Below are 18,264 nucleotides of genomic sequence, written 5' to 3'. Positions count from 1 at the left end.
AACAAGGAGGAACAGAGAAAGATGGAAATCTACATTAATTGTTAGAGCTTGCAACAACAAACGTCTGTTTTGCATTTTTCATCTCAGATGACATCTACTTCCCAATATAGCCAGATTTCCGAAAACACTTCCTCACATTTAATCTGAGGTATTGATTTTGATTTTACTTTGGTCCACTGCAAAATCATATGAAAGTCACTTTTCTACAGTTATAAAAGAAAAATTCAAAGTGCTTTTGAAGTTTATTTTATAGCACCCTATTGGTCCTATGCTTAATTGTGATATATATTTCCAAGTACAGAAACAGCATGCCCCACTCTCAAACCAGGAAGACATCTAGATTAATTTCTTGCCATCAGGACAAAGAAATGCACACACATACAACTGTTGATTTATGATTTTATATCTTCCGTTTTCCCTTTCTTTCAAAAAATAATCTGCTGATGTATTTAGTGAAGTGTAAGAACAGAATCTGCATTACCTGTAAATGCATTTCTCCCATGAACAAGGTTAGATTTTGACTAGATGAATTTTTGTATACATCACACTTGAACAGGCACAAGTAAACGATGGAATAGCAACCTTTTTGAGCTCCAGAGGTTGTCCTGAGGCTGCCATTAGCTTCCCCAGCACGAATGCCACAATACTTATTGAATGAGTTGGCAAGGTTTTTCCTCCTTAACAAGTTTCCCATTCCCAAAGAACTCTGAAGGCTCTCTGCAGAGCACAGCCTCCGCTTTATCCCAGAGGCCTACCCACACTAGGACGCCCTGCAGAGAAAAATAAACAGAGGAGCACCCAACCAAAAATGGTGGAACTGAGACAACATGCTGAATCTTCACTTTACCACGCTGCTTATTGTTATATCCTCTCCCCAATCCTCCAGTTATACGCTGGATGTTTAGACTACAGTCCTTGGAGTCAAATATCTTTTATCCTTCCTGTCCACAACACCTAATACAGACACTAAGTAACTAATATCCAAAGGTCTGCATGACGCCTCTCAAGACTGTGTCTAGGCCAAAGCAACGTCTATATCCTAAGTGTAGCTGCCTGCTAGGCCATCGGGCTAAAGTTCTGGTTTCAACTTTCAGTTGAAAGCAAATGGATGGTACTTGGCTTATGGAAATCAGCTACTGTCATAGATTTACTGATTTTGCCATGACTCTTGATATTGCTCAACTGCCAAGGAAAACAGGGCTAGAGTTTTAGACAGTTCAGCAGATCTTGACTGTTAGGACTGGGCCAGTCCCCTCAGATGGATTTTCTTTGAGGTCCTAACTGATCTTTTCAGAAAATTTCCCTTGGAAATGAGGCACATAGCAAAGGATTGTCTACACTGTGTAATGCAGAGCATAACTGGGGAAGCTAACAGGAGACTCACAAGAATGTAGATTGGGTCTAGGAGATTCTGCCATTCCTTTAATTGCTCACATCTGTTAAACATTATTAATGGAACTCATATTTAAAAGCTCATTTGTCCAGTTGGAAAAAAACAAAAAAGCCCAATTGTGAATTAACTGGATGATCACTGTCATACAACAACAATCTCTGAAAGACATGAAGCATTTTTTAAGAACTATACATGCTGGTTTTCAATTTTGCCCTTTTCTATATAACAGCTCCCCTTTTGTTTTCATTGCTGATGATATAGAATCATGGAATATTAGGGTTGGAAGATGCCTCAGGAGGTCATCTAGTTCAACCCCCTGCTCAAAGCAGGACCAACACCAACTAAATCATCCAAGCTGAGGCTTTAGCAAGCCTGCCCTTAAAAACCTCTAAGAATGGGGATCCCACCACCTCCCCATTAGGTAACCCATTCCAGCGCTTCACCGCCCTCCTAGTGAAATAATGTTTCCTAACATCCAATCTAGATTTCCCCCACTGCAACTTGAGACCATTGCTCCTCTGTCATCTGCCACCACTGAGAACAGCCGAACTCCATCCTCTTTGGAACCCCCCTTCAGGTAGTTGAAGGTTGCTATCAAATCCCCCCTCACTTCTCTTCTGCAGACTAAATAACCCCAGTTCCCTCAGCCTCTCCCTATAATTCACATGCCCCAGCCCCCTAACCATTTTTGATGCCCTCTGCTGGACTCTGTTCAATTTGTCCTCATCCATTCTGTAGGAGGGGGACCAAAACCGGACACAGTATTACATACTGAATAGAGGGGAATAATCACTTCCCTCGATCTGTTGGCAATGTTCCTACTAATACAGCCCAATATGCCATAACCAAGCCTTTTGAGAAAAGTATAAATAAAAATTTAAAATTAGGATTAGTTATCTGATTTTTCTAAAACATTTTAAATGCTACACTACATTTTGCAGAGGAACAACGCTTATAAGCTCTTTGTACTGTCACAAGGAGGCAGCAAATACATGTGAAAGATATAAAGCCAACAAGGAACACACATATTCCCCTCCCACCCCCACTGCACTGCATGTTTCAGCAGCATGCCTAGAGGAGTAAAATGCAGTGTTTACTTGGTACACTAAAGGATGTCATCTAATGGCAAAGCTTCAGGACCAAACTGAAAGCAAAATCTCTTGGGTTTACTCAGAGTAAAATAGTCTGAAATAGGTAACAGCATTATACTGTGATTCGGAGAGGTCTGCTTTCTGCCAACATCCCCATTTATTCCACCTGTTTCACAAGCAACACCACAAACACTGAACTAATGGACAGTATTCTCCAGAGTTACTAACATGTGGCAGTCATGTGTATGCGCCACAGAGTCACTGCTCCACACTTCAACACAATGCCATGATGTTCTGTATTGCACTCTCATGGTGAACTAAGACCATTCAACAATTTCAAAATGCCCTTATTTCAAACAAAAACCAACTAACTCTCCCTGTGGGACTTACTCCAGCCTTCTTCTGGCCTTAGCTCTGTTGACTCCACTCCCTTCTATCTCTGTTCAGCTAGCACCAATCTCTTCTGTCCTGCAACACAATCTGGCCACTGCTGGTTTAGGTCTCTTTGCAGCTCCTGCCACCCTGAACAGCACCTCTTCTCCATCTTTTCTCCACCTACCTACATCTCTTAAAGAGCTGCGCAGGAGTAACTCACTCTGCCGTAAAAGCCACAGCGCATTTTGAACTCTATTGAAAAAATAAGGCTAGACTGTATGTTTAGCACTGGTACTGGAACCACCAATGCTGCCCACTCTGAGAAGGCTGAAAATAAAGATGAGCACAGTTTAAGACTAGTTCAGTTTTTCAAATTGAGGATAGCAAAAGAGAGGTAATAGCTAAATGTAAGACAATGGTAACTGAGCTACTGAAAACCACCACATTGTTTGTTGGGTTTTTTTTTAAAGCCTCTATGGGGCAAACTAAGACCCATGCTCAGGATAGATCCTACCACATTTAACCGCAAGTCTATTTTTAACTCATCTACAGCAGCGACAGAAAAAAAAATCGTCATGCTTTATATTAAGGGTGCATTTATAATCTATAAAGGATTAATAAATGATTAATAGATGTTATAAGGCTATTACATGAGTTGTGCCTGTTAGACGGTTATAGGCACATCAGCAGAAGGTGTTACAGAAGGTTATAAGTAACTTATTGACTGCTAGACTCAGTTTGATTAACCATTTAAGTGTCTATAATTTATTAACTTCTTATAATCCATAAATGTATCCTTAAAATAAATTCTGACCAAAACCTCATCTGCCTCTTCAACCCTCTCTCTGACTTTTCTGACAATTTCCTTCCACTCTTTAAATTCTTATAACTAGTAAGTTTTCATTTTTACCTGACACTGGAGAGGAAGACATTGTAAGAGGAATCCTGACAACGAGAGGCGAAAATCCAGCTGGCACATTAAGGCCCAACTACCCTACAATATTTATCAACATTAGAATGGCTAGTAAAAATGGCAGTTTTAAATCTCAAAATATACTGCAGCTTTGGCTCTAATATGCCTTAGTGTGTGAAAGTCAATTTGCAATTTCTGAAAGCACTGAGATGATTACTAGAAAAACATTTCAAATTATTCTGATGAAGTGGAAACTATTTAAGTGCTATCTGAAAGTAACTTTTAATGTGTGGAGAGTTATAGGTCACATTTTAGCTGTTCCATGCATTAAAATCCAAACAAGATAGAACCAATACATAAAGCCTGAGTGGTTGACTGTATAATGATGCTAGGCTAAACAGACTGGTTAAAAAGCTTCTTTAGTAAAGCGTGCATTGACACTGCATAGCTGGTTTGCTGAACTCCTACCTGATGTTAATAGCAAAGGAGGGAAGGACCTAATCTATAGATTAATGAACTTCCTTATTGTGGGAGACACCATAAGGGTTTAATAAACCATCATCCACTTCATCTTGAACAGTTGCCATAATAAGAGTGTTACAGTCTGTACTCTCTTGAATTTTATCATTCTCAGCAAGATGACTGAATCAAAAGTACCTTTTGGGTAGGAAATTGTTTCATCTTCTTTGGCCTCACTCAGAAAACACACTGGCCATTTGAACTCTGACAATGGTAGTTAAACCTACTTACAAAGCCCCCCTAGTAAAATGAGAATGATCCTGCAATATCTAGGAAAGGTACTGTCATAAACAGATAGTTACGAGTTAATGGAACAGAAGTACTTCATATCTCTTTTGCCTGTAAAGGGTTAACAAGATCAGTGAGCCAGGCTGTCACCTGACCAAAGGACCAATCAGGGGACACTCAGACTCATAGACTCTAGGACTGGAAGGGACCTCGAGAGGTCATCGGGTCCAGTCCCCTGCCCTCACGGCAGGACCAAATACTGCCTAGACCATCCCTAATAGACATTTATCTAACCTACTCTTAAATATCTCCAGAGATGGAGATTCCACAACTTCCCTAGGCAATTTATTCCAGTGTTTAACTACCATGACAGTTAGGAACTTTTTCCTAATGTCCAACCTAAATCTCCCTTGGATTACAGGATACTTTCAAATCCTGAGGGAGGGAAGTTGTGTGTGTGCTGTTAGTTTTTGGTTGCTGTTCATTCTGGGGGCTCAGAGGAACCAGACATGCAACCAGGTTTCTCTCCAATCTCCCTGATACAGGTTCTTATAGATCCAGAATAGTGAGTACTAGGTAGATAAAGCGAGTTAGGCTTTTGTTTGTTTTCTTTATTTGCAAATGTGTATTTGGTTGGAAGGAGTTCAAATTGGTATTTTTCTGAAAAGATTTTAATTTGTACTTGTATACTTAGGCTGGGAGGGTATTCCCAGTGTCTATAGCTGAAAGACCCTATACCTATTCTATTTTTTAAAATGTACAAAGATAATTTTTACTGTTTTTTCTTTCTTTAATTAAAAGTTTCTGTTTAAAACCTGATTGTTTTTTTATTCTGGTGTGAGACCCCAGGGGACAGGGTCTGGATCCACCAGGGAATTGGTGGGGAGAAAGGAGGGAAGGGGGAGAGAGAGGTTATTTTCTCTCTGTGTTAGGATTACTTTCTCCCTCAGGGAGAATCTGGGAGGGGGAGAAAGAAGGACGGGGGAAGATGGATTTTCCTCTCTGTTTTAAGATTCAAGGAGTTTGAATCACAGTGATCTTCCAGGGTAACCCAGGGAGGGAAAGCCTGGGAGAGGCAACGGTAGGGGAAAGGGTTCACTTTCCTCGTGTTAAGATCCAGAGGATCTGGGTCTTGGGATTCCCCAGGCAAGGTTTGGGGGGGACCAGAGTGTACCATGCACTGGAATTCCTTGTTGGTGGCAGCGCTACAGGTTCTAAGCTGGTAATTAAGCTTAGAGGAATTCATGCTGGTACACCATCTTTTGGACGCTAAGGTTCAGAGTGGGGAATTATACCATGATAGGTACCAACCTTATTTATATTTAATGACTGAAATAGATTTATATGAGTGGCAGCACACAGGGTAAGCAGCCATGAAAAGCCTGCCACTTTATTCACAGCCTGAGCAGAATGTCCTATTCCCAGAGCTGCTGCTCTTCTACCCATGATACCAAAGAGTAGACTAGTATCCTTCCCTTATATGAGGATGGGAAATGTCCCCAGGAAAAATATCAGTCCTAGCTAAATATTTATAAAATATTATTATAAATTGCTTACTTTCATCTAGTGTCTTTCAATCTCAAATTTCTCCCAGTTCATGCATATATTGATTTTGCCACATCTGTCATTGGCAATTTCAAAATCAAGACTGAATGTTTGACTTGAAGATCTGCTCTAGGAATTATTTTGGGGAACTTTTCTGGCTTGCGTAATACAGGAGGTAAGACTAGAAAAATCACATGGTTCTTTCTAGGCTTGGAATCTGTGAAAACATGAAATGCTGCCACTTCCAGAATGGACACAACATCTGTTAGTGCACAGCAGCTCTATCCAATTGAAAGAAATGAAGATAATCAGTTGAATTCGGTGGGATTCTGGCATTTGTAATGACTACTATGAAAGAGCACCCGCGCCTAAGAGGGCTCTGCAGCTATGCCTCAGAAGGCTCTGCGCCCTAAAAAAGAGTGCCTAACTTAGGTACCTTTTTAATTTTTACTCACCCGGTGGCGGTCCGGGTCTTCGGTGGCAGGTCCTTCACTCGCTTCGGGTCTATGGCAGCATTTCGGAAGTAGGTCCTTCAGTGCCGCGGAAGACCTGGACCAAGTGAAGGACCTGCCGTCGGGTATTTGAATCAGACCCCGCACTTCTTAAAGCCGGCCCTTCTCAGTGATCACTTAGTGACCTGTCCTCTTCATTGTTTATGGCCTCTCACAAATCAGTATTTGTCTCATCTACAAACTTTATCAGTGATGATTTTATGTTTTCTTCCAGGTCATCGATAAATATGTTAAATAATATAGCATCAAGAACCGATCATTTACTAGAAACATGCCCATTTGATGATGATTCCCCATTTACCATGACATTGAGACCTATCAGTTAGCCAGTTTTTAATTCATTTAAAATGTACCATATTAAATTTTTTATTGTTTAGTTTTTTAAATCAAAATGTCATGTAGGGCCAAGTCAAATGCCTTAGAGAAGTCTAAGCATATTACATCAGCACTATTACCTTTATCAATCAAACTTGTAATCTCTTTAAAAAAAGGTATTGTTAGACATGATCTATTTTCTATAAACCCATGTTCATCTGCATAAATTGCCCTCCTTTAGCTCTTTATTGACACCCATATCAGCTGTTTCATTATCTTGCTCAGGATCAATGTCAGGCTGACAGGCCTATAATAACCTAGATTACCCTATTTGCTTCTTTAAAAAGATTGGCATATTATTAGCTTTCTTCCAGTCTTCTGGAACTTGCCCAGTGCTCCTACAGCTGCCTTCACTTGCCTTCTAAATCAGGTTGGTTTTTTATCCAGCACACCCTTCTCTCTCAATTGTGGCTTCTAGGGCAACCCATAAGGTGTTCTTAAATGAGTTCCAATTATCATTCATGTTTTTCTGATTGAATTCTTCCTACTAGTTGATTTGGCTCATAACTGGTTTCCAGTTTGGTGGAATTGGCCCCATTAAAGCCCCAAGTGTATATACATGTATTACTACTCTGGACTTTATTCTGCTTACACACTATAAATGTGGTCAAGTCATGATCACTTGACCTAAATTGCCATTAATTGTTAGTTCTGTGATCAGCTTCTCTTTATCTGTTAGGATAAATTTTAATATAAACAGAATTCCCTGGTGTTAGCTGTAACACTTTTTGAATTTGGAATCTGTCATCAATGATGTTTAAAAATTCCAAGGATGTTTTAATATTGGCAGCATGAAACCTCCAGCTTATGACGGCACCCAGGCAGCAATTTTCCTACACATTGTAGATAGGTGCTGGTCTCAGCTCACCCATTACATATTTTTTCTTTATCGGCTTCACTGCAAAGGAAGAGTTTTAAGGAGATATTTCAAGGAGGATAGTAAGGTATTTTGCAGAACATTACAAGAAATAATTTCCACGCATGAGGGACAACATAGGAGAAAGCATGAAGACACTTGTTAAATTTTCAAACAAGGGGAAGGGGGTGATGGAGGCTTGCATTATGGGCTGATCAGAGATAGGAATCTCAACAGCGTATGAGAAATGATAGGTAGGGTAGAGACGCTGTGGTGGGCCTTCCATGGGAAGATAAATAGTTTGTGTTTGATGTGATGGAGAATGGGTACCAATGGAGGGATGTAAAGAGGGATGTGATGTGGTCAGTGATGAGCCAGGAAAGTTTAACTTTGCAGCAGGATTCTGAATGGGTAGCTATGGGGTAACATTGCTTTTGTCAAACCAGAGAAGAGGATGTTAAAGTAGTTGAAACACGACGTGAGCAGAGGTTGGGAAAGAGTTTCAGCTGTGTGGATGGAGAGGAAAGGCTGTTATCTTAGAAATCTTGTGCAGCAAGAATAGAAAGATTTGGAGATAGCCTGCAAGGAGTTACCTGTTCTGTAACTGGCATTCTTTGAGATGCGTTGCTCATGTCTATTCCACAGTAGGTGTGCACGCTTGCCACGTGCACCGGTGCCGCAAGTTTTACCCTTAGCAGTACTCGTACTGGGAGAGCACCGTGGCAACCCCTGGAGTGGTGCCTGTATATCATGTTATAAGGGGAACCACTCGCTCCCCCCACCCTTGGTTCCTTCTTGCCGGACAACTCTGACAGAGGTGAAGGAGGGCAGGATGTGGAAAAGACATGAGCAACACATCTCGAAAAAAGCCAGTTATGGAACAAGTAACTGTACTTTCTTCTTTGAGTGATTGCTCATGTGTATCCCACAGTAGGTGATTCCAAGCAATATCTGTTGGAGGTGGGTAGGAGTTCACAATAGACCAGGACGGAGTATTGCCTTGTCAAATCCAGCGTCATCCCTAGACTTGGCGATGATCACGTAATGCGAAATAAATGTGGTCCAAGTGGCCGCCCTACAAATGTCTTGGGTACGGACACGGGCAATGTAGGCAACTGATGAGGCCTGAGCCCTCGTAGAGTGTGCCCTAATGATCGGTAGCAGGGAAACCCCTGCCAGATCATAACATGTGTGTATGCATGAGGTGATCCAGCGGGAAAGACGCTGGGTGGAGATAGGTTGCCCCTTCACCCTCTTGGCCGAGGCAACAAAACGTTGCGAGGATTTCCTGAATGGCTTAGTCCATTCCAGATAAAAGGCCAGTGCCCTAAGCACATTAGAGCGTATGGAGGTGGTGTTCCTTGTTGGAGGAATGGGGCTTAGGACAGACCACGGGGAGAAAGATGCTCCATTCCATATGGAAGGTGAAGACCACCTTCAGGAGGAACACAGGGTGTGGGTGAAGCTGGACTTTATCCCTGCGGAAGACCGTATGGGGGGCTCCGAGGTCAAGGCCCTAAGTTCTGAGACCCACCGGGCAGATGTGATTGCTACAAGGAAGGTCACCTTCCACAAGAGGTTAGACCAGGAACATGTGGCCCAGGGCTCAAAGGGAGGCCCACTGAGTTGGGACAAAACCAGGCTTAGGTCCCATTGTGGCACAGGGGATCTAGCGTTTGGAAATGAATGGTCGAGGCCCTTCAGGAAAATGGGAGGTCAGAGTGGGAGAAGACCGAGCGCCCTTGCACCAGCGGGTGGAAGGCCGATATGGTTACCAGGTGTACCCTGACCAAGGTTGGTGCCAGTCCTTGGGCCCTAAGGGACAGGAGGTAGTCCAGAATGAGCTGGAGGGGCGCAGAGGAGGGGAAATCTCCCTGCTCATTCGCCCACTTGGAGAACTTAGACCACTTCGCCATGTACATCCAGTGCATGGACAGCTTTCTGCTTTCCAGGAGGACTCACCTTACCTGCTCCGAACACCTGCCCTCCTCCTCGTCTAGCCACAGAGCAACCATGCTGTCATGTGGAGCGCGGCTAGATTGGGATGGAGGAGGCGGCCCCCATCCTGGGAGAGGAGGTTTGGGCGCAGCGGCAGCATCCTCAGGGGCACCGCCAAGAGGCAAAGGAGGGTCTCGTACCAGTGCTGCTGGGCCCACGCCGGGGCTATGAGGATGACTCTCACCTTATCTGCTTTTATCCTCTGCAGGACCTAGTCGATGAGGGGAAATGCAAGAAAGCATAAAGGAGCCCACCCGCCCACTGCAGGAGAAACGCATCGGAGATTGCACCCCTCCCTACCCCACCTCTGGAGCAGAACCGAGGGCAACGCCGGTTCTGGCAGGTTGTAAAGAGGTCAATTCGAGGAACTCCCCACTCTCGGAAGAGCCAGTGAGCGACCTCCGAGTGGAGCGACCACTCGTACTGAGGGGAGAAAATCCTGCTGAGGTGATCTGCCTGCATATTGCGGACGCCCGGGAGGCGTACGGCCCTCAGGGAGATATCGTGGGCTATACAGAACTCCCATAGGTTCAGGGCTTCCCGGCAGAGGGCCAGGGAGCGAGTCCCACCTTGCCTGTTGATATAGTACATGGTGGCAGTGTTGTCCGTGAGGACTCTGACCACCTTGCCGCGAAGGTGTGTGTGGAAGGCCATGCATGCCAATGTCACTGCTCCGAGCTCTTTGACATTTATGTGGAGGGCAGATCCGGGATCAACCATGTCCCTTGAATCTACATGTGTCTTGTGTGGGCTCCCCAACCCAAGTCCGACGCATCGGTTACCAGGTCTACAGACGAGCTCGTATCCAGAAAGGGAACCCCTTACAGTATAGTGCTTGGGTAAGACCACCACTGAAGGGAAGACAATATTGGGGACAGAACCGTAAGAATCTTGTCCAACACATCCCGGACCTGAGAGAATTGGGAAGCTAGCCAGAGCTGGAGGGAACTCATTCAGAGTCTGGCATTGCGGACTACATACATACATGCCGCCATGTGGCCCAGAATTTGAAGGCACGCTCTTGCTATTGTCACTGGGAAGTCTGTGACCGAGGGGATGAGATCCTTCAGTGTTTTGAACCTGTCTGAGGGGAGAGAGGCTGTGGCCCTCGCGGAGTCCAGAAGCGCCCCAATGAACTCTATGCACTGAACTGGAACCAAGGTTGATTTGGTCTCTTTCACCACTAGGCCGAGACCGGCACACGTCGAGAGGTGCAGCCTCACGTGGGTCTTTACCTAGGAACTCGAGTCGCCCTTGAGAAGCCAATTGTCCAGGTATGGAAAGATCTGGACTCCCTCCCACCTGAGGTAGGCCGCTACCACAGCATACACTTCATGAAAATTCTGGTTGCTGTAGAAAGGCCAAATGGGAGGACCGCAAATTGATAGTGGTCTGACCCCACTAGGAAGCAAAGGAAGCGCCTGTGCCCCTCAAAAATATGGATGTGAAAGTACGCATCCTGGAGGTCCAGGGACGCATACCAATCCCCTGGGTCCAGGGAAAGGATAGCAGAGGCAAGGGACACCATGTGGAATTTAGAGTGGGCCAGAAAATGGTTTAGGCCCCAGAGGTCCAGCATGGCTCTGAGGTCCCCTTTGGATTTTAGGATCAGGAAGTACCAGGAATAGAACTCTTCGCCTTGGAATTCTATTGGTACTCTTTCCAACACCCCCAGGTACAGAAGACAGTCCACCTCCTGACCGAGCAGGAGGGCGTGCTCTGGGTCCCCAGGGACTACTGGGGAGGGCGGGTGGTTTGGTGGGAGTGAAGTGAACTGCAAATGCAGCCCCTGGAAATGGTGCTGTGGACCCATTGGTCCGATGTTATACGGGACCACGTCATGCGGAAGGCAGACCAACGGTTGCAGAACACAAACTTTATTATCTAGGGGGTCTCCCTGGCAACTGGCCCAGTGAACCCCTGCAAATAGTCAAAACCGTCTCTTTCCCTGCCTCTTGCCCTTACAGTGTCCAGGCTTGTATCTGCTCCTCATAGGTTGAGCCAACGGTTGCGGCCTGGCCTTGTCCTTAGCCAGAGGGACGTAGAGGCCCAAGGACTGCAGGGTAGTATGGAAATCATTCATCCCATGCAGTCTGACGTCTGTCTCGTCCATAAAGAGTGCCCTTCCATTTGATGGAAGGTCTTGCATCAGGAATTGAGCCTCCAACGACAGACCTGACAAGAGGAGCCATGATGCCCTATGCATGGAAATCGCGGAAGCCATTGTGTGGGCCGCAGTGTCCACTACGAATGATGCCGCTTGCAGGGCCGCTTTTGCCATTGCCACTCCCTCTTCCATCAGCGCCTTGAGGTCCGTCCTGTCCGGATCTGGGAGGAGGGTCTCAAACTTAGGCAAAGACTCCCAAAGGTTAAAGTCATATCTGCTCAGTAAGGCCTGGTGGTTGGCTACCCTAAGCTGGAAACTGGCAGAGGGATAAAGCTTGCTACTGAAGGACTCCAATCGTCTGGCGTCCTTATTTTTGGGGGTGGGCGCAGGCTGGCCCTGTTGCTCCCTGTGGTTCACCAACTCTACTACAAGCAAGTTAGGTACCGGTGGGAATAGAGGTATTTGTGGTCCTTGGCTGGCACAAAATACTTCCTCTCAGTCTTCTTGGAGATTGGTGCCAAGGAGGCAGGAGTTTGCCACAGGGTGTTAGAAATGTTGGCCACACCCTGGTGCAAGCGCAGAGCCATGCAGCCTGGTGCTGAAAGAGACAACACATTTAAGAGCGAATTGGATGGGCCCTCCATCTCCTCAGCCTGCAGCTGAAGATTAGATGCCACCTGCTTTAGCAGGTCTTGGTGAGCCTTGAAGTCCTCCTGTGGGACTGAAGGTGGAGGCACCGTTATGGTGTCATCTGGTGCTGGGGAGAGGGCCCGCACGGAGCCAAGGGCCTCGGTCGCTATCGAGGGGTCGAGCCCCAGATAAGGTGAGGATCCGCTGACTCGTGGCCTGCCGACCTGTCTCGTAGGTGGCCTGATGAGGCTGATGGAGCCTGAGATGCTCCTGCAACCTAGTGGCCACCATCTGGGCAGGCATCGGTGGCTACGGGGCCCATTGGCACCACTGTCCTTGCCACTGACTCTGCTGGGAGCCCGGTGGCGCTATCTGTCCTGGCTGAGTAGTGTGGACCGAGGATGGGCGGCTGGGTGTCAAGGCTGAGGACATCATTGAGTGCTCTGTCTCGTGAGAGCAGTAGGAGCGGCGGTGCCTGTGACGCTGTCTCCCTTGGACCCTGGACCTCGACGTCGAGGAACGGTATCCGCCCAGGGTGCTGCTTCGTTACCCGTGACAGCATTGGGAAGTCTGGTGCCCCTGCGCTGAGGCATCACAGGGGCAGTCTCGAGTGCGATGTCGAGGCAAACAGGAAGCGGAACGGAACGACAACGTCTATCCCATCGAGAGCAGCAGAGAAGGGGAGTATCCCCGGTGCCTAGGCTCGCTGCCAGGCGGTGTCAAAGGTTCCCAAGACTCCTGTCTGGGCGGCAGCCCGGATAGCCTGGCCGGGGTCGAGGGCAAGTGTGAGCTACAGAAAGACGGTCGCTGCGCACTGAGCTGTGCGGAGAGCAGTCCTCGGAGTGGGAACTGTGTCTCATTGGGGAGGCTTGATGGGCACCCAAAGGAGGCTTGCTGTGGGACCGGGGGCCCATCCCCTGCTGCATGCCCGTGACCGGCAGGCTCATGATGTCTCTCGCAGTCAGCATTGCCTCCGGCATCAATGGGATCCATATCTGTGGGGATGCGTGCACTGATGGTACCGGGCTGCTCCGCTCAGCCTGAGTCGGAGGCCTTGAGCCTGGGGAGGACCGAGGACTGCCTAACATGGAACCAGTCTCCCCTCTATCCTTGTTTCAGCGCCACTGCAAAGTAGGGCCCTTCCCTTGTTTCTTGGAGGGAGAGTGGTGCCGGCTGGTCAAGGGGGCCTTGCTACACACCGACGACGTGGTGGCAGGTGCAGAGTCCGTTCAGCATGCCGGAGTTGGGGCCAGCGCCAGGTCCATCAGGAGTCTCAAAGTCTAATGTCTCTCTCTTTCTTAGTCCTTGGCTTGAATGACCTACAGATCTTACAGCGGTCGTTAATGTGAGTCACACTCAGGCAGCGGAGACACTCAGTGTGCGGGTCACTCCTAAGCATAAAACATATTTCCACTACATGCATCTGAGGAAGTGGGTATTCACCCACGAAAGCTCATGCTCCAAAACGTCTGTTAGTCTATAAGGTGCCACAGGATTCTTTGAAGCATAAAACAGCGACAGGAGTCGCATGACTTGAAGCCTGGGACACGGGGCATGCCCTGAGCCCAGTCTAACAACTGAAGAAACAATCCACGAATGGTACTACTAAGGTTGAGAAGAAAAGCTGCAGCAGAGCTGGAGCACAAAGTTCCGACTACCTTCACTGGTGGCAAGAAGGAACTGAAGGGGGGGGGGGGAGCATGGCTTCCCTTATAGTGAGATATATAGGCGTCACTCCAGGGGTCACTGTGGTGCTCCCCCAGTACAGGTACTGCTAAGGGAAAAACTTCTGGCACCGGTGCACACGGCGAGCATGCACACCTACTGTGGAACAGACATGAGCAATCACTCGAAGAAGAATGTGAGGATCTAAAGTGGGGTCCATGTTGAAGATGATGCCAAAGGTTATAAGACTGAGTGACAAGGAGGTATATCACGTTGATCAGAGTGACTCAAAAAGGAAACGGTGCATGTAGAGATTAAGAGCTCTCTTTTGGCTAGCTGACCTGAAGCTGATAGCTGGGCATTTGGAAGGTGGGGGTCTGAAAGGCAGGCAGAGATTTTAGTTTAGACAGGAAATTGTTCTGGTGTGAAGAGGTAGATCTGAAAGTCATCAGCACATAGACTATGAATGTGAATGGATTGCGCAGAGACAATGTTTAGAGGGAGAAGAGGACCAAGAACAGAACTGTGTGGGGAACTCCCACAAAAGGTTTGAGATGGATGAGGAGGATTGGCCAAAATGACAGACAGGTAGGAGAATTTGAGGAAGACTGAATTGCAAAAGATGAGGGGCGGGATTCCAAGAACAAGAATGTGATTGACGTGTCAAAGGTGGCTGACAGACTGAGGAGGATGAAGATAGAGAACAGGTTACACAGAAAGAGGTCAGAGACTAGGGAGAGCAGTTTCAGTGGAGTGCAAAGGCAGAAGCTGGATAGGAAAGAGTCTAGGATGGAATTGGAGGAGAGGAACACCAGACAATAATGTTGGTAGTGTGTGCAATGAATGCAGAGAGAAAGGGAGAAGGGAGATGCAGCAGTAGATGGAGACAAGTGGCATCAAGGACTTTTTTTTTTAAAAAATGTGAGAGATTAAAGCATATTTGTATTAAAAGGGTCCGAATCAGAGGAAGAAAAAAGGGTAAAGGAGGGGATGAAAGTGGGGTGAGGGAGATGAGATGGCATGGGATCATTAGAGCAAATGGAAGGGTTAGCAGATAAGAATCTTCTGTGCCTATGACATCAGGGGAGGAGAGAGAGTGTGAAAAAGATTTACATGCATTTCCTTGCCTGAGGTTCCTCATCACAGTCAAAGTTAACAATGCGCTTTTATATTTGTTCTAGGACAGACTGCTTACAACTCTGTCACCAAATAATGGATTCCACATCCACAAAGAGGCATTTATGAAACTTGTTTTATCATGGACTTTATAACATCAGCCAGAATTCATAAGTTGTATGGACAGATTTCCCAGATCTGGGAAGGTCTTGTCATATTTCAATTTGGAGAGATCAGTAAGATCCTGTTTAGAGCAGAAACTACAGGTAGGAGAGTAGGTTTGAGGAGGGAGTCAAAGATAGTGAAAAACTGGTTGTGATTACATGCATGGAATTCAACGAGGGTGAGAAGCAATGCGACTTGGCTATGAAGATGGCAAAACCAAAAGGAAGAGAACAAATTTCTTGTAGAGGAAGTCAGCATGGTCATGAGATTTCTGCCAGACACACAACTCTGTGCAAGAGCAGGAGTGAAGGAAATGGATATTTGAGGTGAATCAGGGCTGGGAGTGGACCTTACAATAGGACAGAGGAGCAAAGGAGTCAAGGGTGGAGGAGAAGGTAGAGTAATGGAGATCAGCTCCTCAACTGCATAGGTTTGGCTGCATTGTCAGAACTTGTGGGGTTGGGAAACACACAGAGAAGCCTCACTGCTTTGTCTCAAATGTTCTATGCTGTAATGGACTGTCGCTTGTCTCTATCATGTGTGGGGATCGACTTCATTCCACCAGGAGAAATCTGCCTCTCTCACCTGTGGAATTCAAGTCTGTGCAAGACACAAGGTAGTTAAGGTGCTGACAATAGCAATGGACCGTGTCTGATAGAGACTAGGCAGGAGAGACTGCATTTTGGGAGGGAACAACATGTTTGGTTGCATATGTGGGTCAGAAGTCTTCTGAGCTGATACCAGGGAGATTTGGCTTCAGATTGTTCATGAATCGGTGTGCCTATATTACTTTTAGAGTCTCGTTGGTTGTTGTTACTGATGTGTCTAGAAATGATGATCAGAGGGACATGAGTTCTTGCTGTTCCTTGTTAGGATATAGATATTCAGGCCTGTCTGCAAAGGCCTATACTTTAAGAATTTAGGTGTATTCTTATCACTCAGCTAGTTACAGAGGTATAAAAGAAAGAATCAAAATCACTGTCTGTGTAATGGCCTTCTCTTATTGTGACAGGCTAAGGCCTTCAGCTAAGATGTAGTTAGACAGCCATAAGCTGGGAAGTGTATGGTCACATCCCCACATCCCAAACTAGTCACATTGAAATAATGTGCTACTGGGCTATTAGGAATAGAATCCTGCCCTGATCTTCCTATCACCTCCAGAGGAAGGGTAGAGCCTAGAAGATGTAAAAGGAAACTTAGTTTGACAGCATCTTGTCTGGCAAGAACTCACTTATCACAGATACAGCTGGAAAACCCTTATGTCTGTATAGATGTAGTTGTGAAATCCTCACTTCTGTATTGTTTTGTATGTTTATTTGCATGGTCTCTGGTTCTGTAATTGTTTCTGTCTGCTGCATAATTAATTTTGTTGGGTGTAAACCAATGAAGGTGGTGGAATATAATTGGTTAAATAATCATGTTACAATACGTTAGGATTGGTTATTTAAATTTCAGTAAAATAATTGGTTAAGGAAAAGCTAAGCAAAATGCAGGTTTTACTATATAGTCTGCAGTCAATCGGGGGGGGGGGGGAGAATGGGAACAGGGACTGGGGGAATTGGGATCATGTTTTGCTAAAGGGGGAAATGGGAACCAGGGATGGGAACAGGAACAGGAACAGGGACACAGGCAAGGCTCTGTGATGTCAGAGCTGGGAAGGGGACACTAAGGAAGGAAACTGGAATCATGCTTGCTGGAAGTTTACCCCAATAAACATCGAATTGTTTGCGCCTTCGGACTTCGGGTATTGTTGCTCTCTGTTCATGCGAAAAGGACCAGGGAAGTGAGAGGGTGAAGGAATAAGCACCCTAACATTCCTCAGTAAAATGGATTTGAGATGGGATTTTGTGTGATCTTTATAAATAGTAACAAATAGTGATAGACACTATAAAATAAGTCAATGGATAAGCAAAGAATATCAAAGAAAACATTTACTGCAAGACTCCAGGAGATCTTAATTATTGTAATGTGACATATTCCTGCTTTCCAAAAACAATTGGGAAAGGCTTACAACAAACAGACCAATATATACTACATAGAAATGCCTCCTCAGCTATTGTGCCACTATACACACCGCTCCCCCAGTGGTGATACCTGAAATTAAAATCATATTAGCCACTTCATCAAAATAAAATAAGCAGAATTATATATGGATAATCACTTACATAGCAACATAAATTTATATGGAGCTTTATAAACAAACAAAAACACAATCCCTCCCCTAAAGATTTCAAAGTAAAAGACACAGAATGCCAGCTCAAGAAAGATAAGACTATGATGAAACTGGGGAGAAACAGAAGCAAATATCCCTGGAAGTAGCAGGCTTTAAGGAGGGATCATAGAATCATAGGACTGGAAGGGACCTCGAGAGGTCATGTAGTCCAGTCCCCTGCACTCATGGCAGGACTAAATATTATATAGACCATCCCTGACAGGTGTTTCTCTAATCTGCTCTTAAAAATCCCCAATGATGGAGATTCCACAACCTCCCCAGGCAATTTATTCCAGTGCTTAACCACCCTGACACTTAGGAAGTTTTTCCTAAAGTCCAGCCTAAACCTCCCTTGCTGCAATTTAAGCCCATTGCTTCTTGTCCTGTCTTCAGAGGTTAAGAAGAACAATTCTTCTCCCTCCTCCTTGTAACAACCTCTTATGTACTTGAAAACTGTTATGTCCCCTCTCAGTCTTCTCTTCTCCAGACTAAACAAATCCAATTTTTTCAATCTTCCCTCAGGGCATGTTTTCAAGACCTTTAATCATTTTTGTTGCTCTTCTC

General features: G+C 45.6%; 2 protein-coding genes across 5 annotated transcripts in view; one reads left to right on the top strand and one right to left on the bottom strand.

The window, feature by feature from the left end:
* The window catches only part of LOC127046411 (uncharacterized), a 632,746-nt gene that overhangs the window by 256,782 nt on the left and 357,700 nt on the right, over positions 1 to 18,264 (top strand). The gene's annotated exons all lie outside the window — the stretch shown is intronic.
* Positions 1 to 18,264, bottom strand: part of ATRN (attractin) — a 384,706-nt gene that overhangs the window by 193,737 nt on the left and 172,705 nt on the right. The window lies entirely within an intron of this gene.

This window comes from Gopherus flavomarginatus, chromosome 3, assembly GCF_025201925.1.
Source record: "Gopherus flavomarginatus isolate rGopFla2 chromosome 3, rGopFla2.mat.asm, whole genome shotgun sequence".
Classification (NCBI taxonomy): domain Eukaryota; kingdom Metazoa; phylum Chordata; order Testudines; family Testudinidae; genus Gopherus; species Gopherus flavomarginatus.
Note: the sequence above shows the minus strand (reverse complement) of the source record. Positions and strands in the feature narration are given on the sequence as shown.